This window comes from Choloepus didactylus, chromosome 2 (assembly GCF_015220235.1).
Source record: "Choloepus didactylus isolate mChoDid1 chromosome 2, mChoDid1.pri, whole genome shotgun sequence".
Taxonomy (NCBI): Eukaryota; Metazoa; Chordata; class Mammalia; order Pilosa; family Megalonychidae; genus Choloepus; species Choloepus didactylus.
Window position 1 is genome coordinate 70,574,644 of NC_051308.1, and position 18,186 is coordinate 70,592,829.

Sequence of the window (18,186 nt, forward strand, 5' to 3'; positions counted from 1 at the left end):
TTTATCTTTCACGTCCAGTCAGTAAAAAAAAATAGTGAATTTAGTGTACTAAAGTAAATGAGGAATAACTAAATATATATCTGTGAAATCATTTTTAGTGGAAATAGGGTACACAGTCTTATTTCTCTTAATACAATTTTTATAAATTTTCTTGATAAATTTTTTACATTAAAAAGCTGCAGTCATTTAAAGTGTACAATGCAATGAGTTTTGACAGAGATACACAACCATGAAACAATCACCACAGTCATTATACAGAATACTTATATCACCCTAAGAATGTCCTCATGCCTCCTGGTATTCCCTTAGTTCATCCCTGGCTCACAAAAATAGCAATCTCTTTTATGTCACTATAGGTTAGTTTATATTTTCTAGAAATTCAGTTAAACAGAATCATACATTATGTTTTCTTTTGCATCTGGCATCTTTCACTCTGAATATTAACTTTGAGATTTTTTCCCATGGTGTTGAATGTATCAGTAGTTGTGATGGTTTGAAGCTGTATGTGCACTGGAAAAGATCACATTCTTTAAATCCATTCCTGTGGTACGTGTAGACCTATTGTGGTTGGGACCATTGGATTAATTTATTTAAGTTGAAGAGAGCCTCAGGAATGGGTCTTAATCCTTTTACAGGAGTCCTTTATAAGAGAATACAACACATAGAGAAGCACACAGAAAAGAGCCCCAGACAAATTTAGAGGGAAGGACACACACAGAAGCTAAGAGCGACAGCAGCTAAGAGAAACATGCAGAAGCTGCCAAAGCCAGAAGAGGGAAGCAACAAAACCCAGGAGAGAAGGAAAACTGACATGCCATGTGTGTTGCTACCTGACCGAGGAGCCCAAGCTCGCCAGTGGCTGGTCTTCAGGGAGAAGAAATCATCCTGTTGATGCCTTAATTTGGACATTTTCATGACCTTAGAACTGTAAGCTTGTAAGTTAATAAATCCCCATTGTAAAAGCCAACCCATTTCTAGAATATTGCATTTCTTCTGCTTTAGCAAACCAAAACAGTAGTTCATTACTTTCTCGTTGCTAATAGTATTCCATTGCCTGGATATAGCAAACTTTTAAAAAAATTTGCTCATTGATGAACAGCTGTCTGATATCAAGTATTTTGGTTTTTATGAATAGACCTGCTACGAATGTTCATACACCAGGCTTTATGTGAAATTAGTTTCACCTCTTTGGTCAGTAGAATGCATAGATCATTTGGTAGGTATATGTGGAACATTATAAAAAATTGCTAAACAGGTTTCTGAAGTGGCCGTACTGTTTTACATTGCCATTAACAGCATTTGAGAGTTCTAGTTTTATACATACGTATACTCAATATATTGACAGTCTTTAATTATAACATTTTGGTGAACATACAGTCATGTCTTCTTGTGTTTTTTATTTGCATTTCCCTGATGATTATAAATGTTCATAAACTTCTCATATGCGGATTAGCCACTCCCACACCATCTTTTGTGAAGTGTCTGTTCAAATATTTTGTAGTCTGGCAATCTGATTTTTTGTTTGTATTGGAGTGTTTCCTTTATTCATATTTAATATAATTAATAATCTCATTCTCATATGAATCATTATAGAATTTTTTCTTTCACCACACAGCAGATACAGTGTGAAGTTTTTAGACATAATATAGTTATTCTATAATACCCTGACACAGATGCTTTTGCAATGAAGCCTAGTATTTGTTGAGTCTGTTTTGGATTCACAGGAATTTAACATATAAAATAGTCTTTCTCTGTGTTATATTCATTGGTATAAAGTAAAATCATTTATATAATTTAGATATAACCAACAAAATAACAACAACTACAAGACAGCATCCTATCTTCCATACAATCTTGGTTACTTTTAAGGAAATATGAACAATGTTCTAGAGTTCAGGGTAATAATCTTGGTTGCCATCTCATTGAAAATACTATGCTCTACACATCCTTATTCACAGACTCATTTACAGACTCTTCTGTATGTTGTAAGGCAACATTAGAGTTATTATATTATCATTATTTACTTGAGACTATATATGCATGAATTTATTCAACTTTCAGAAGAATAACAAAAAGAACAAACTATTTCCCAAAGGAAAATACAAGTGTAACATAAATAGTAGGAAAACTCTGAATATTTCATAGATGGATCTCCATATTGTTTTTTTGTGTGGGCTGATGTTTTCCAAGGAGCATTTCCATGGGCTATGTCTGATAATTATTGATAAACATTTTGATCTGATGAAAATAATTCTAGAAAGCAAAGGAATTTTGGTTTATATGTAATTTTAGAGTGAAATAAATATACTGTCTTCTAAAAGAAAACCAAATCAAACAGAAGCCTCCAAGTACCTAGAAAAAAGTGCCAGTCAGATGATTAATTCAACCTTTCTTCAAGGTGTTTAAGTTCTATGTGACAGTGTCATTTAGAAGAAACAAAGAAATATTATGTTTTTGGTTTTGTTTTTCCAAAGAGTTTTGAATCTTATTTCTGTTTCTGCTTCTGTTTTGTTGTCTGTTTGTTTGTTTCTTTGAGACTAACAGAATGCTTAAAGATATGTTTCAAGAGTGAGTTAAGGTCTGAAATAAAGATTATGTTGCAATGAAACATGGATTGGGGGGTGAGGGTATTAAAGACCCTATTATAGAGTATTTAACATATATTCAACACTTTACTGTTTGCAAAGGAAATAAAAAACAACTGTAATTTAATTAATCCTCAGAAAAAGCTACCAAGGCTCAGAATAATCAGAAAGAACCCCTACATATTTTGTTTCCAATTCTAGTGTTTGGTCCTTACAGCGTGTTTATATTGAATATTAAAATCCATGTTTTTATTGTTAATATTTGAAACTGCTATGGATATTAGATATGAATGCATATATATGCATATATATGTTTCTAAATAATTGAAAGTATGACATAGCTATGTTTTCTTTCTAAATATACTGAGATCTCACATTGAAAGCATATATGAGTCAGCTACTTGGTTCAATAAACTTACATTGAATTCAGCATATGAAATAGAATTAAATATTTTAAAATTGAAAAGTTTCTAACACTTCTTTCAGTCATAAAAGCAGACTGTATATATTAAGAGGAAATTATTAAACATACAAATGCTTGTATAAAATAGACATAATAGAATAATAACCTGTATGAAATTTGACCAAAAAATGGTTGAAAGCTAATAAAACTTTTTTTAAAGCTAATTTGTAGATATACAAGATAGGAAAGAGTAAATGTGAATAATGAATATGATGGTGATTTTAAAGATACAGTTGTACTATTTTAAAACTATCTTAATAGTGGCATTAACTATATACACGTAATTCAGTAAAATTATCGGGCAGCCAAGCCTCTGAGATTCTGCAATTGACATATTCTATGTCAAAACAAAAATATAACAAATAAATAAATAAATAAAAGTCAGTAAGTAAGCAAGTAAAATTCAGGTAATATTGTTTGCTAAACATACTTCTGACCAGTCTAAAAATAATCAAATCCTATAGGGAAGATAGCAAGAAGCTACAATGAAAATGGAAAATCATTTAGCGAGTCTTATTCCAGCAGGACTAAGGAGGAAAATAAAATAAATGGAAAAGGAAGTAATCAAGTCTCTAATAGCTGGCAAAACTAATAAGCCAGGATGCCCTTGTGACTCATTAGAGTGAACAAGAGGAAATGAAAACCTGTTTGTAGATAGGCCAGTCAACTTTTTTAATCCCTGGAAATTAAAGCTATAGATAGAGAATGTTATAAAATAAATTCACAGAAAATCCTGACATACCATTCTAGAATTTCCTGTCTTCAATTTTCTTACTTGCCCTATTAATCTCTTCTCTTCCATCTAACACTAATGTGCAAAAGCAAACTGCGAGAGAAAGAATTATGGAATCAACATTTATAGACCAAATAATCTCCAAATATACATTTTTCTGGAAGTCTTATTTTTGGTAGTTCTTCTGGGTATTTTTCATGCATTCACCCAACAATCAATGTTTCTATAACCGGATTCATTATCTCCAAATCACCGTGTTAACATCAAAATATTTTTGTTTATGCTAATGACAAATAATCTTTAGGAAATTAGTCTTAATTTAAAATCAAGGATGATATCTCATTTTCTTCAATTCCTTCACTCAATTAATTTTAAATTTCTTTTAATTCCTTCTTCCGAGTATTTAATCTGCCTGTCTTCCTTCCTTTTTATTTCCTTTTTCTTTACCTTAATTCTGCTCATTACATGTTTAGGTTTTTATTTCTCTAAACTCCAAGTACAATATTTTGACACATTTCAGGTGCTCAAAATACTTTTGATTAGTTTAAGAATCTGCCAATTGGATTATGAATCACATTTAATTGATTTAATATGATTCAAAATCTTACTCTAATATATCCTCCACAGTGCTTAGCATTGTTTGTGTTCTATAAGCCTTTAAAATTGTATGAATAAATAGAGAGAAAGCAGTTTACTGACTATATGAATGTACAGAAATAACTCTATATCTTATCTTTTACATGTACATGCCCATTTTGCAAGTTATGCAAGCATTCAGAAAACATTAAAAATTATGAACCACTGGAGATGCAAATGAACTCCAGAATTTTAAAAATAAGTGTCAATTCTGAACAGATTCAATTTATCAAAATTAAATAGGCTTGGCCAACATTTTCTTATTCCCTAATTCTTCTCTCCTGCTTCTTCATTTGAATTCTTTGTAATTGACCTTGTCTTTATTCCTCTATTCAACCATTGTCACTGCTGCTACATATCACATTTTCCTCTCTAATTCTATTACAGATCTCATTTGGAAGTTTGTCTTTTGTTTGATTATTTTATTACGCTCTACACTGTGTGTGAAAAAATAATATCAGAAACAAATGAAATGAGAGATAGCTTGGAGATGTGTAAATGAACTTATTTACAGTTAAATAAAATATATAATTGTGAACATATTCCACATACCTCATTAGATGGAGCAAGGGACACAAGTCTCACCAGCAACATCAGCAACTCTCTGCAGCAACAGCAATAGTTTCTCTTCAACTTCATCATTGAGGTACACAAAACTTAGACAATGGAAAATGGTGGCACAAATAGGATTTTTGTTCTCACAGGATGTGTTTTTAATGAAGCTTGAAAATTATCACCTTCGTAGATTAATGTAGTTATCACTTATTTTTCTCATTTATTCGTTTGTAGCTAGCTCTAAATCAAACAGCTCCTCTTGTCCTGATACCTCCCCTCTTCCCCCCACCCTGGGTGTGTATTGATTTATTGACCAAACCTCCAAACATCTTGCGTGGTATGTCAGGAGATAGTTGAACACAAAAAGTACCTGGTAGAACTTGAGGGAAAATCATGGGTCTTTTGAAGGAAAATAACTGCATCGCTCCTCCAAAAAAATGCCCACAATGGAATGGGGCAACTGGTTAAGAAACCTATTGTGGCCACTGATTGGAGATGCAAGAGCTCTGCAGCATGCTAGGATCAGAGCTCTTCAGAGGGGAGGAGACTGGGTACCCAGGGCCTCAGCTGGCCTACCAGTGATGGCCTGAAGATAGTGTCTTCTCATTTTGTTGCTTTCCAGGAAGAAGGGAGGGTTCAGGACATCAAAGTGATTGCTGTCAGGCCTTCCCAAGTGGAACATGCCCAACATGTGTCCACAGGAAGTTTACAGGGATCAGTGGTTGGAACGGGCTGCTCCAAGGAACAGGGGCTGCTCCTTGGGTAACACTGGCTCCCTACCCACCACCGTGGCAGGCTTTGCCCTGACCCCAAGGTGTTTGACAGACTGAATATTCTCCATTGCTGCTCCTGGAGCTGCACCATGTCACTGTCCAGGTTCTCCAAGCAGATGCAGCAGCTCCATCAGCAGAGGTGGGAATTTTGGGCTTCCTTCATGCCCATGTAGAAGGGGATGGCAGTCACACAGATGTTCCTGGTTGTTTCCTGGTGGACATCAGAGAGTTCCAGATGGGGTGATTAGTCTCCTGCTAGGCCCGTACATCTCCCAAGTCACATAAGGGGGTACTTTAGTCTGGGCATATGGAAGAAATCTTCCAAAGAGCTGGTGCTAGAGGGGAACCTGATAAGTGAACATGAAGGGCAGGATGTCTTTATGGCTGACATAGTCCAGGCCTTGGATGGCATAGAGGACCCAGCTCTCATCATGGCTGGCTAAGAAGATCACAGCTTCTGTCTGAGACCTCTGAGATATACGTGGACATCTTGGGCATCAATCAGCACCCACTAGTGAGTGTGAGTTTTGCTATTCACCTCCTTAGAACAGTGGCCATCAGGGTTTTCTGCCTTTCCTGGAAATGCAGAAGCCACATCTCCCTCATATAGTCTGGTCTGCCAGGGAAACAAGATGGTGCCTCAGTAGCTGAAACAGTCTGAAGGAAAAGATGTCCAGTCTCATGTTTTCCATTTTCTTTTGGCACCTCAAACACATGGTCTGACTCCAAAACTTCTCTCTCTATTCGGTTTCTGGAGGAGTGGTGCCTCTGTTTCTTATGGTCGCTGCTGGAGGGAAGGCCCTAATGCCAGTCGCCGTACAAAATGGCCTACACCCACATCACAGGCAGCAACTGTGCACTGCCAGAGACTGTCAGCCCACAAAACCTGCCATGTCCCACCGGAGACCAGCTCTGCTGCTGACACAGACTGATTCGTTTCTTGATGATACCTTACGTTATGCTTACATAACTATATATAGTTAAAAAGGATTTTCTTAAACTGCATTCATTTTTTAGTTCCCATAATCTTCTGAATCATTGTAAGATTAAGAAATAACTGTAAATCTCATAATCAGTAAATCAGCAACAGAACTCAGATTTTCCTTTGTTTGTTTGTTTGTTTGGTGGACTTTACAATTCTGTTCTTCATTTCTCATTTAAATATATTTTTATGTATTTACACTGAGAGTAATTCTAAGATCTGTATAATTTTTTCAAATCCCCCACTGTATTTTTAACACTGAGTATGTACTAAGGACAGACAATAAATTACTGTAATCACTGAATTTTTTGGAAAGTGTAGGGATATCTTAAAATGTATTATTTAAATTTAACTTTAAACCTAGTTGAAGAAATTGCAATGATTGGTTTACCAAGTACTCTGTTGTAAATACTGAAATACTGGTATTTTTATTACTTGTTTTCATCATTCATGCACAGCTCCACCAAACAGGGTTACTATTTAAGCATGATCTGAAAATCAAGTTTGATTGAATCTGTGGAAGATACATGTTGAATACATGGCTGAGAGAATAAAGTGGGAGAAATATGAATAAAGAAGTTAATTTTCAGATTTTCAGTTGCTTTTTGCTCTTCTATTTACTATTTTAACTCTAATTCTAAAACCTGCTTGTTCCTTTTTCTACTTTCTGGACATGATTTCCATTGGATTCTTGATATAATACATTTTCCCCAATAATTTAGACTTGACTAAAAGGGGAAATAAAAACATTTTAGAAATATAACTGTTCCCCTATTATCATAATTCTCTGATATGAAATAAAATATTTTAAATGGCAGTATTATGCCATTAAATAATTTGAAGTTTTTGTACTTTGCATACTAAAAGTATTTCATTCTATTGCCTAGATTGAATCACTAACTGAAATTTGCATCTTTTTTATTTTCTTCTGTTTTCTTTATCCCTAGAGTCTTTGGCAGACAGCAAACACTAAAAAAATACAAAATAAAAAGACTTGAATAAAATATTAAATGAATATACCTTCACTTCTCTCTCAAAACAAAAATAAATTAATATGTCAATTAAAAAATTCTCACATTAAAAGGCACAATAAAGAGAATGCAAAGAGTACTTATAATATAGAATGCATACATTTCAAGAGAAACATAATTGGATAAACCTAAGGCAGATTAAACCAATTGAAACTGTTCTCTCCCGTCATTGACAAATTTCACTCAAAGTCTATGCCCTCTTGCAGCTTCGGGTCTGTCCCATTTCATTTCCATTTATAATATCCAGAGGCTGAGAAAGGATCATTGGATGGCTCGTGTTTCTTTCTTAGTGATAAAGAAACCTTTCCTAGCTATCCTCAGCAGACGTCTCAAGCATCTCTGGCCATGATTGGGCCACATGCCCTTTCAGCAGGAAGGATCCCAAAATGCAGGTGCATGCGAATTCATAGTACAGGCTTCTGCTTTGTCTCCTCTAGACTTCATACCTCCAAGGAGGTGAATGCTAGTGGGCACCTCCCTAGTGAACCATTTCTATTCAGGGTGAGTTGATGGGTGACGAGAACTAAGGAGGTTGTATTTTATCCTGAAATCAGTACTATTTTAAGTGGAAATTTCTTGAAGTTTTAGCATGCAGCCATCTCCTATAATTTTTAGCAACAATGAAAGCCCTCTCACCATCTTAGACCATATTTCACTAGAAATTTTGGAAGAAAGCACATCAAAAATGAATACTTTAGCCATCTGACTTAGAAATCCTTAAGTGTTTTGTTTGTTATTATACCGTAAGTTTTATTGCTAATCAGAAATGAAGAGCAAGACAGTTTAATTACAAACAGATTGTGAATTCAGTTAGGAAACAAGCTGATATTCCTCTGATGGCTACTCTTAAACAGCACTTGGAGAATTTTCAGCAGCTGATCAAGTCTGTTCATACACATAATCCTTTATAATGGATTTATATGTCAAAATATTTTTATTTCAAAATTATAATATTATTACTATTCAGTGTTCAAAATTTATTCTTGGTATTAGAGATTAATAAACATTCAAATTTGGGAATTATTTCTTAAAGAAGAAGAAAACAACAAGCTCTCTAAGTTGTCATAAACTATACTCCAATCACAAGTAACAGAAAATGTTACCTCACCAATCCACATTGCCTGCAAGGATAAGGAAAGAAGATCAAAATGGTATTAATGTTAAATCACTTGAAGCATATTCCATAGGCAATTTTATTTCTCAGTGTCCTTCACACTGTCCTAATTTATAGAACAGTCAGAGATGTGTTGTACACTGTCAAACTTTGAAAAATATGACATATATAAAAGACAATAATTTTGCTATACACATAGCTCTCTGATCACAGGGAAAATAAATATTGCATGAGAAAATTAGGTATTGGATCCTTCAAATCCTTTGTTGGTAGAGGTAGTTTCTTCAATGATAAGATATGAGAGTGATAAAATTAATAAATAGATAATAGCAATATGTCTTCAGCTCATAAAATGTTGAAACTGAATAAATAACAATGAATTGGGCAAAGAAGAATCTTTTTTATTATGTTTATCAGTAAAATGTTGATAAATTTAAATCATCAATGCTCTCCATGAGCAATATAACATATCATCAAACTGCAAATTTTAATGACCAAGAAGTGTTGAAAGTAGGGTGTAGCCAAATATTTATTAACTCCACAAGCTGAGAGACTGTCTTCTTCACATGTGAATTTTGATTACTTATAACAGTAATTGGCAGAGAGTCAGAGTAAATCCTCAAAAATACTTGCTCAATGAAGAGATATTGAATAAGTTCATCACAATGAAACTTATCCCAAAGCAAATAAATACTTGGACAGCAAAAAAGAGTTAAGTAGACTTAATAATAAAGTTAATATATACGAATTCTAAAATATGTATGGAATTTTGATCCTTAATACAACTATTTTGTTGTGAAATATAGCATACATACAGAAAAGTGTATAAAATAAATGTACACATTACATTTTTTATGACATAAACCTTCCACTCTAGTAACAGTATAAATCATTGCCAGCACTTGAGAAGTTACCATTTTCTTCTTTCAGTAAAACTTCCTTTTTGCTAAAGTTTGATTTCTTTTGAGTTTATCCATGTAAATATATATCCCTAAATACTAGAGTTTAATTTTGCCAGATTTTGAACTTAGTATAAATGGAAACATGCAGTATGTATCATTTTATATCTGACATCATTGACTCTGCGCATCAGTGAGATTCATCCACAGATTTCTGTATTTAACAATCGTTCATTTATTTTCAACTATGTATTGCTTGTCACTGTATGAAACAACATACCACAATTTGTCTATTTTCCTGTTTTTCTCTATGATGGTTAAGTTCATGTGTCCACTTAGCCAAGTTATGGTACCTGGTTGCTCAGTCAAGCAAGCACTGGTTTGATTGTTACTGTGAGGACATTTGTGAACTAAATCATCAGTAAGTTGATTGCATCTAGGGCTGAGGAGAGTGCCTTCAAAAAGGAGAGAAGTCTCATCCAATCAGTTGAAAGCTTAAAGAGGAGAAGTGATGATTTCAGCAGTCAGAAGAGACAATTTCCATCTCTACCTCAGCTAGCCAATTTCTTCTTGGAGATTCATTGAAAACCTTCATCGGAGTTCCCAGCTTGCAGTCTGCCCTATGAAATTTGAACATATCCGTACTGTCTGTTATGTGAGTCACTTCCTATTTTGAAAATCTCATAATAGTTACATTAAGTGACTTTCATAAGAGGATAAATTCAAAGACACAAGTAGGTTCAAAGTAAAAGTGTGAAAAAATATCTACCAAAAGTATCATAATGATATATCAAAAGATATCCTGGGTAGTAATACTAATAGCAAATAAATAGACTTTAAGTAAAAAAAAAACGAAAGAAAGAAAAAAAAAACAAAAAAAAAACTGTTACAAGAACAAAGATCAGAAGGTCACTGTGTACTGAAAAGAGGTGAATTCAACAAGAAGACATAACAGTTGTAAATGTATACACTGACCTGTAGAACCCCAAATTCTATGAAGCAAATATAGGCAGATTTAAATGGAGAAATAGTTCAACATTAATACCAGAAGAATTCAATATACAACTTTCAGTGATGCATAGAACATCTAAACAAAACCGATAAGAAAATAGAAGACTTGAACAACGGTGTTAACCAAACAGACCTAACAGACACATATAGAACACTTCACCAAATACCAGCAGAAGACAAATTCTTCTTGAGTGCACATGATCATTTTTTAGGATACAAAATCTGTAAGGTCACAAATCCTCAATAAATTAAAAAATCTTGAAATAATATAGAGTATCTTCCTGACCACAATGGAATGAAGCTAGAAGTCAATAACAGGAAGAACAGGAAAATTGACAAATATGTGGAAATTAAATAATACAGTCTTAAACAACAATGTGTCAAAGAAGAAATCATAAGGGAAATTAAAAAAAATATATCTTGAGGCAAATGGAAATACAACATACAAAAAGTTAGGAGATGCAGCAAAGGCAGTGCCAAGAGGGAAATGTTTAGCTCTAAATGCTTACATGAATAGAAGAAGAAATATCTTAAGTCAGAGATCTAGCCTGGCAACTGTAGGACCTAGAAAAATGAGAGCAAACTAAAGCCAAAGTGAAGAGAGGGAAGGAAATAACAAAGATTAGAGCAGAGATAAATGAAATAGGATATAAAAATCAATACTGAGAATCAACTTTGTGACTTATTTTTCTCCTTGATATTCTATTGCTAAACTTCAATCATATGATAGCATGTTTCTGTATTTCAGTGTATTTCACTCATTAACTTGGAACAACATGCCATTGATTCATGTGTCACAAAATTTTCCACTCACATTCCTTTTGATAAACATTTGTGGTAGTCCAGATATCTTCTGACACCAAGAATGCTGCTGTGTGTATTGTTGTTCCTACTCCTGATGTTCAAATGCAACAGTTTCTCTTGATTTATACCTAGAAGAGAAATCTCTGCATTATATAGAAGCTGTATATTCAATACTATGGAATGATACCAAAGTGTTTTCCAAACAACTATTTTCACAGTTTTCACTCCTATTGGTAATATTTGACACTATTCAACCACTTATTCCACAAAAGTTGCTGTGTGACTTTAAAATTTGCACCTTGAATGGATATACAATTGTATTTATTTTTAGCCTTGATTTGCATTTACCTGATCAGTAGGTTGAATGTGACTTCGTGTGATCGTTGGCCATGATAACCACATAATAATGATTAATATCATACTATTTTCTATGTCAATGTAATAAAATGAGGAATAAAGTATTTTCTATGCCACTACAAGGTTGATTGTTAGTCACCAGTATGATTTAAAACATTTCCGCACTTTGCCTAATTACAGAGATAGTGAATAATTCATACATGACTCAATTTCATCTTAATGACCTGAATGCTTTGGCTTTCTTTTCTTTTCTTTTTTTTTTTTTAAATCTTCATTTTATCGAGACACATCCACATTCCACGCAGTCATACAAAACAAATCGTACATTCGACTGTTCACAGCACCACCACATAGCTGTACACTCATCACCCAAATCAATCCCTGACACCTTCATCAGCACACACACAAAAATAACAAGAACAATAATCAAAGTGAAAAAGAGCAATTGAAGTAAAAAAGAACACTGGGTACATTTGTCTGCCTGTCCGTCTGTCTCCTTCCCCTATTTTTCTACTCATCCATCCATAAACTAGACAAAGTGGAGTGTGGTCCTTATGGCTTTCCCAATCCCATTGTCACCCCTCATAAGCTACATTTTTATACAACTGTCTTTGAGATTCATGGGTTCTGGGTTGTAGTTTGATAGTTTCAGGTATCCACCACCAGCTACCCCAATTCTTTAGAACCTAAAAAGGGTTATCTAAAGTGTGCGTAAGAGTGCCCACCAGAGTGACCTCTCGGCTCCTTTTGGAATCTCTCTGCCACTGAAGCTTATTTCATTTCCTTTTGCATCCCCCTTTTGGTCAAGAAGATGTTCTCCGTCCCACGATGCCAGGTCTACATTCCTCCCTGGGAGCCATACTCCACGTTGCCAGGGAAATTCACTCCCCTGGGTGTCTGATCCCACGCAGGGGAGAAGGCAGTGATTTCACCTTTCAAATTGGCTTAGCCAGAGAGAGAGGGCCACATCCGAGCAACAAACAGGCATTCAGGAGGAGGCTCTTAGGCACAATTATAGGGAGGCCTAGCCTCTCCTTTACAGCAACCGTCTTCCCAAGGGTAAAACCTATGGTAGAGGGCTCAACCCATCAAAACACCAGTTCCCTATGTCTGTGGTCATGTTAGCAACCATTGAGGTGGGGTAGGCCAATACCCCTGCATTCTCCACAGGCTCCTCAAGGGGGCACTACATATTTTTTTTCCTTTTTTTTTTTTTTTTTTTTTTCACCTCCTCTTCCTTTTTAAATCAACTGTACGGAAAAAAAAAATTAAAAAAACAAAAAGAAAAACATACAATAAAAGAACATTTCAAAGAGACCATAACAAGGGAGTAAGAAAAAGACAACTAACCTAAGATAACTGCTTTACTTCCAACCTGTTCCTACTTTACCCCAAGAAAGTTACCTAATATAGTAACATTTCTGTGACCTTGCTCCTACTATATCCATCAGAAATTAACAGACCATAGTCATTCCTGGGCATCCCCAGAACGTTAAATAGCATATCTGTTCTTCTTGGATTATTGTTCCCCCTTCCTTAATTGCTCTCTATTGCTAGTTCCCCTACATTCTACATTATAAACCATTCGTTTGTACATTTTTCAAAGTTCACATTAGTGGTAGCATATAATATTTCTCTTTCTGTGCCTGGCTTATTTCGCTCAGCATTATGTCTTCAAGGTTCATCCATGTTGTCATATGTTTCACGAGGTCGTTCCTTCTTACTGACATGTAGTATTCCATCGTGTGTATATACCACATTTTATTTATCCACTCATCTGTTGAAGGACATTTGGGTTGTTTCCATCTCTTGGCAATTGTGAACAATGCTGCTATGAACATTGGCGTGCAGATATCTGTTCATGTCACTGCTTTCCGATCTTCCGGGTATATACCGAGAAGTGCAATCACTGGATCGAATGGTAACTCTATATCTAGTTTTCTAAGGAACTGCCAGACTGACTTCCAGAGTGGCTGAACCATTATACAGTCCCACCAACAATGAATAAGAGTTCCAATTTCTCCACATCCCCTCCAGCATTTGTAGTTTCCTGTTTGTTTAATGGCAGCCACTCTAATCGGTGTGAGATGGTATCTCATTGTGGTCTTAATTTGCATCTCTCTAATAGCTAGTGAAGCTGAACATTTTTTCATGTGTTTCTTGGCCATTTGTATTTCCTCTTCAGAGAACTGTCTTTTCATATCTTTTGCCCATTTTATAATTGGGCTGTCTGTACTATTGTCATTGAGTTGTAGGATTTCTTTATATATGCAAGATATCAGTCTTTTGTCAGATACACGGTTTCCAAAAATTTTTTCCCATTGAGTTGGCTGCCTCTTTACCTTTTTGAGAAATTCCTTTGAGGTGCAGAAACTTCTAAGCTTGAGGAGTTCCCATTTATCTATTTTTTCTTTTGTTGCTTGTGCTCTGGGTGTAAAGTCTAGGAAGTGGCCACCTAATACAAGGTCTTGAAGATGTTTTCCTACATTATCTTCTAGGAGTTTTATGGTGCTTTCTTTTATATTGAGATCTTTCATCCATTTTGAGTTAATTTTTGTGTATCGTGTGAGGTAGGGGTCCTCTTTCATTCTTTTGGATATGGATATCCAACTCTCCCAGCCCCATTTGTTGAATAGACCATTATGACTCAGTTCAGTGACTTTGGGGGTCTTATCAAAGATCAGTCAGCCATAGATCTGAGGGTCTATCTCTGAATTCTCAATTTGATTCCATTGATCTATATGTCTATCTTTGTGCCAGTACCATGCTGTTTTGGCAACTGTGGCTTTATAATAAGCTTCAAAGTCAGGGAGTGTAAGTGCTCCCACTTCGTTTTTCTTTTTTAGAGTGTCTTTAGCAATTCGAGGCATCTTCCCTTTCCAAATAAATTTGATAACTAGCTTTTCCAAGTCTGCAGAGTAGGTTGTTGGAATTTTGATTGGGATTGCATTGAATCTGTAGATGAGTTTGGGTAGAATTGACATCTTAATGACATTTAGCCTTCCTATCCATGAACATGGAATATTTTTCCATCTTTTAAGGTCCCCTTCTATTTCTTTTAGTAGAGCTATGTAGTTTTCTTTGTATAGGTCTTTTACATCTTTGGTTAAGTTTATTCCTAGGTACTTGATTTTTTTAGTTGCTATTGAAAATGGTATCTTTTTCTTGAGTGTCTCTTCAGTTTGTTCATTTCTAGCATATAGAAACATTACTGACTTACGTGCATTAATCTTGTATCCTGCTACTTTGCTAAATTTGTTTATTAGCTCTAGTAGTTGTATCGTTGATTTCTCAGAGTTTTCTAGATATAAGATCATATCATCTGCAAACAATGGCAGTTTTACTTCTTCTTTTCCAATTTGGATGCCTTTTATTTCTTTGTCTTGCCGGATTGCCCTGGCTAGCACTTCCAGCACAATGTTGAATAACAGTGGTGACAGCGGGCATCCTTGTCTTGTTCCTGATCTTAGAGGGAAGGCTTTCAGTCTCTCACCATTGAGTACTATGCTGGCTGTGGGTTTTTCATATATGCTCTTTATCATGTTGAGGAAGTTTCCTTCAATTCCTACCTTTTGAAGTGTTTTTATGAAAAAGGGATGTTGGATTTTGTCAAATGCTTTTTCAGCATCTATTGAGATGATCATTTGATTTTTCCCTTTTGAATTTTTAATGTGTTGTAATACATTGATTGATTTTCTTATGTTGAACCATCCTTGCATGCCTGGAATGAACCCCACTTGATCATGGTGTATGATTTTTTTAATGTGTCTTTTGATTCGATTTGCAAGTATTTTGTTGAGGATTTTTGCATCTATATTCGTTAGGGAGATTGGCTGGTAGTTTTCCTTTTTTGTAGCATCTTTGCCTGGTTTTGGTATTAGAATGATGTTAGCTTCATAAAATGAGTTAGGTAGTGTTCCATTTTCTTCAATGTTTTGAAAGAGTTTGAGTAAGATTGGTGTCAGTTCTTTCTGGAAAGTTTGGTAGAATTCCCCTGTGCAGTTTGGCTTTATTTTCTCATCTATTTCTCCAATCTCTGTAGAATTTTCTCTTTATATTAATAATGTAGGCAACATATTTATTTTTATTCAGTTTTTTTATTGTAGAGAGAAACATATGTTTCTCCAACCAAATTTTATACAATGCATAAAACCTGCCTCTCTTGATATTTTAGTGATTTTTCTTTTAATTTGTTTCATTATTTATTATTTACTTCTTCCATATCCACTGCTTCTACATTTTAGACCCAGCATACCTCAAAATCATAATAAATATGATTATCTGTACTCATCATTTTTACTTTATCACTATTCTTCATCAACCCAATGGTAACCTTTTTATTCTACACCACATCAACTTAAAAATCTTACACTTTTGTTTTTATATGATACTGCATAGAAACAGTAGCAGCCTTTGTTTTTCTTAAAGCCATCAAACTCTATTTCTTGGGGTTTTGTACACTAAACTTGGGTTTGAGAGTGTATGGTTTTGAATAGTAAGATCCTGCCATGTTGCTAATTAAAAAAAATTGGTCTTCACATGACACTTACCAGGGTATAAACAATGGCACCAATGGAATGGGTAAGATTTCAAAGGTCAAATTGAGAATCCTGGGAGGCCACTAGCAATTGATAAGAGAAGCTGTCTTCCCTGGATAATAATGCAAATTTTCTAAGTAAGAGTGAGACACAGGTTTATATCACTGGGATCCTGAATTACCTTCTGCCACCAGAGATTCAACTTTTTTAGGAGGCACAGTGTTTGGTTTTGGGAACTGGTGTAAAAATTTGGTGCACCTACCCAACCAATATTTTAGTCACAGCTACAGTCCCTTGCCAGAAACACACACACATATACACACAAAAAACAAATTTGTGAAAGGTCTTGTAAGTGTAAATCATAAAGAATTTCCTCATTAAAAATCCCCTTATATTTTTGTTTTCTTGGCTGCTCAATCAAATAACATGCAATGGTTTGGCTTACATAATGGGAATTTTTTAGCTCACAATTTTGAGGCTAAAATAGAGGTACTGCTTTCCCCCAAAGACTGTGGCATTCTGGAGCTGGCTGCTGTCCTTAGTTTGCCACATGACAAGGCTTATATGGTGGTATCTCTTTGTCTCTCCTTTCTCTTCTGGATTTCGTGGATGTTCAGTTTCTGACTGCTCCCTCTGTGGATTTCTCTTTCTCTGTCTGAATTTTATTCTACTTATAAAGAACTCCGGTAATAGAATTACGACCTACCCAAATTAAAATGGGTCACACTTCAACTGAAATAACCTCATCAAAATGTCCTACTTACAATGTGTTCACACCCACAGGAATGGATTAATTTTAAGAACATGTTTTTTCTGGGTTACATACAACTGTAAACCACTACACCCTATAATCTAACTTGCTTCACATAATTCAACTCATTGCTTCCAACCAAATTTGCTGCTTTCTTTCCACGGTTGTAACATCCACCCACTCAGCCTCCATTATCCGTAATAATCCTGAAAACACACCAAAATATATCCAGCCATCCTGTTATGGAATAGATTATCTTCTCATACCTTTCAATTCAGAACCAGTATTAAAGTAGTCTGGACAACACTGCTAGAAGACATGGGAATTGGAAAAAGATGACACTTCAGAGGGTTTAGGAAAGTTGGGTAGTAGACATGTGAGAAGGAGATTAAAGAAGGAAGATCGAGATGTAGGCCCTAGTTTCTGCTGTGGCAGTAACTTTTTTTATACATAGGAGTCACTAATTGTATTAGTAAGGGTTCTCTAGGGAAACAGAACCAAGAGGAGATATCTGTATATACAAGATTTTATAAAAATGTCTCACACAACTGTGGGGATGCACAAGTTCAAATTCCTTTGGGCAGGCCACAAGCTGGAAACTCCAATGAAAGTCTTTGACAAATTCACCAGGAGAGACTGGATGAGTTAAGTAGAGATGAGAATTCTATCTTCTGACTGCTGAATTCATCACCTCTCCTCTTAAAGACTTCAACTGATTGGACTAAATGTCTCTCATTGTGGAAGACACTTCCCTTAGTTGATTATAGATGTAATCAGCCATAGATGCAATCAACTTGCTGATGATTTTAGTCTATGAAATGTCTTCACAGTAAGTTAGGCAAGTGCTTGCTTGCCCAGACAAATGGGCACCGTCACCTGGCCAAGCTCACACATGAACCAAACAATCGCAGTCCACCCCTTGTCAAAGTGGCATCTATACACATCACCTTAAAC

The 18,186-nt window shown here is 35.1% G+C and overlaps 1 pseudogene; it reads right to left on the reverse strand.

Moving 5' to 3' along the window:
* Positions 1–5,544: 5,544 nt before the first annotated feature.
* Positions 5,545–17,424, reverse strand: LOC119511899 (annotated as a pseudogene).
* Positions 17,425–18,186: the final 762 nt, after the last annotated feature.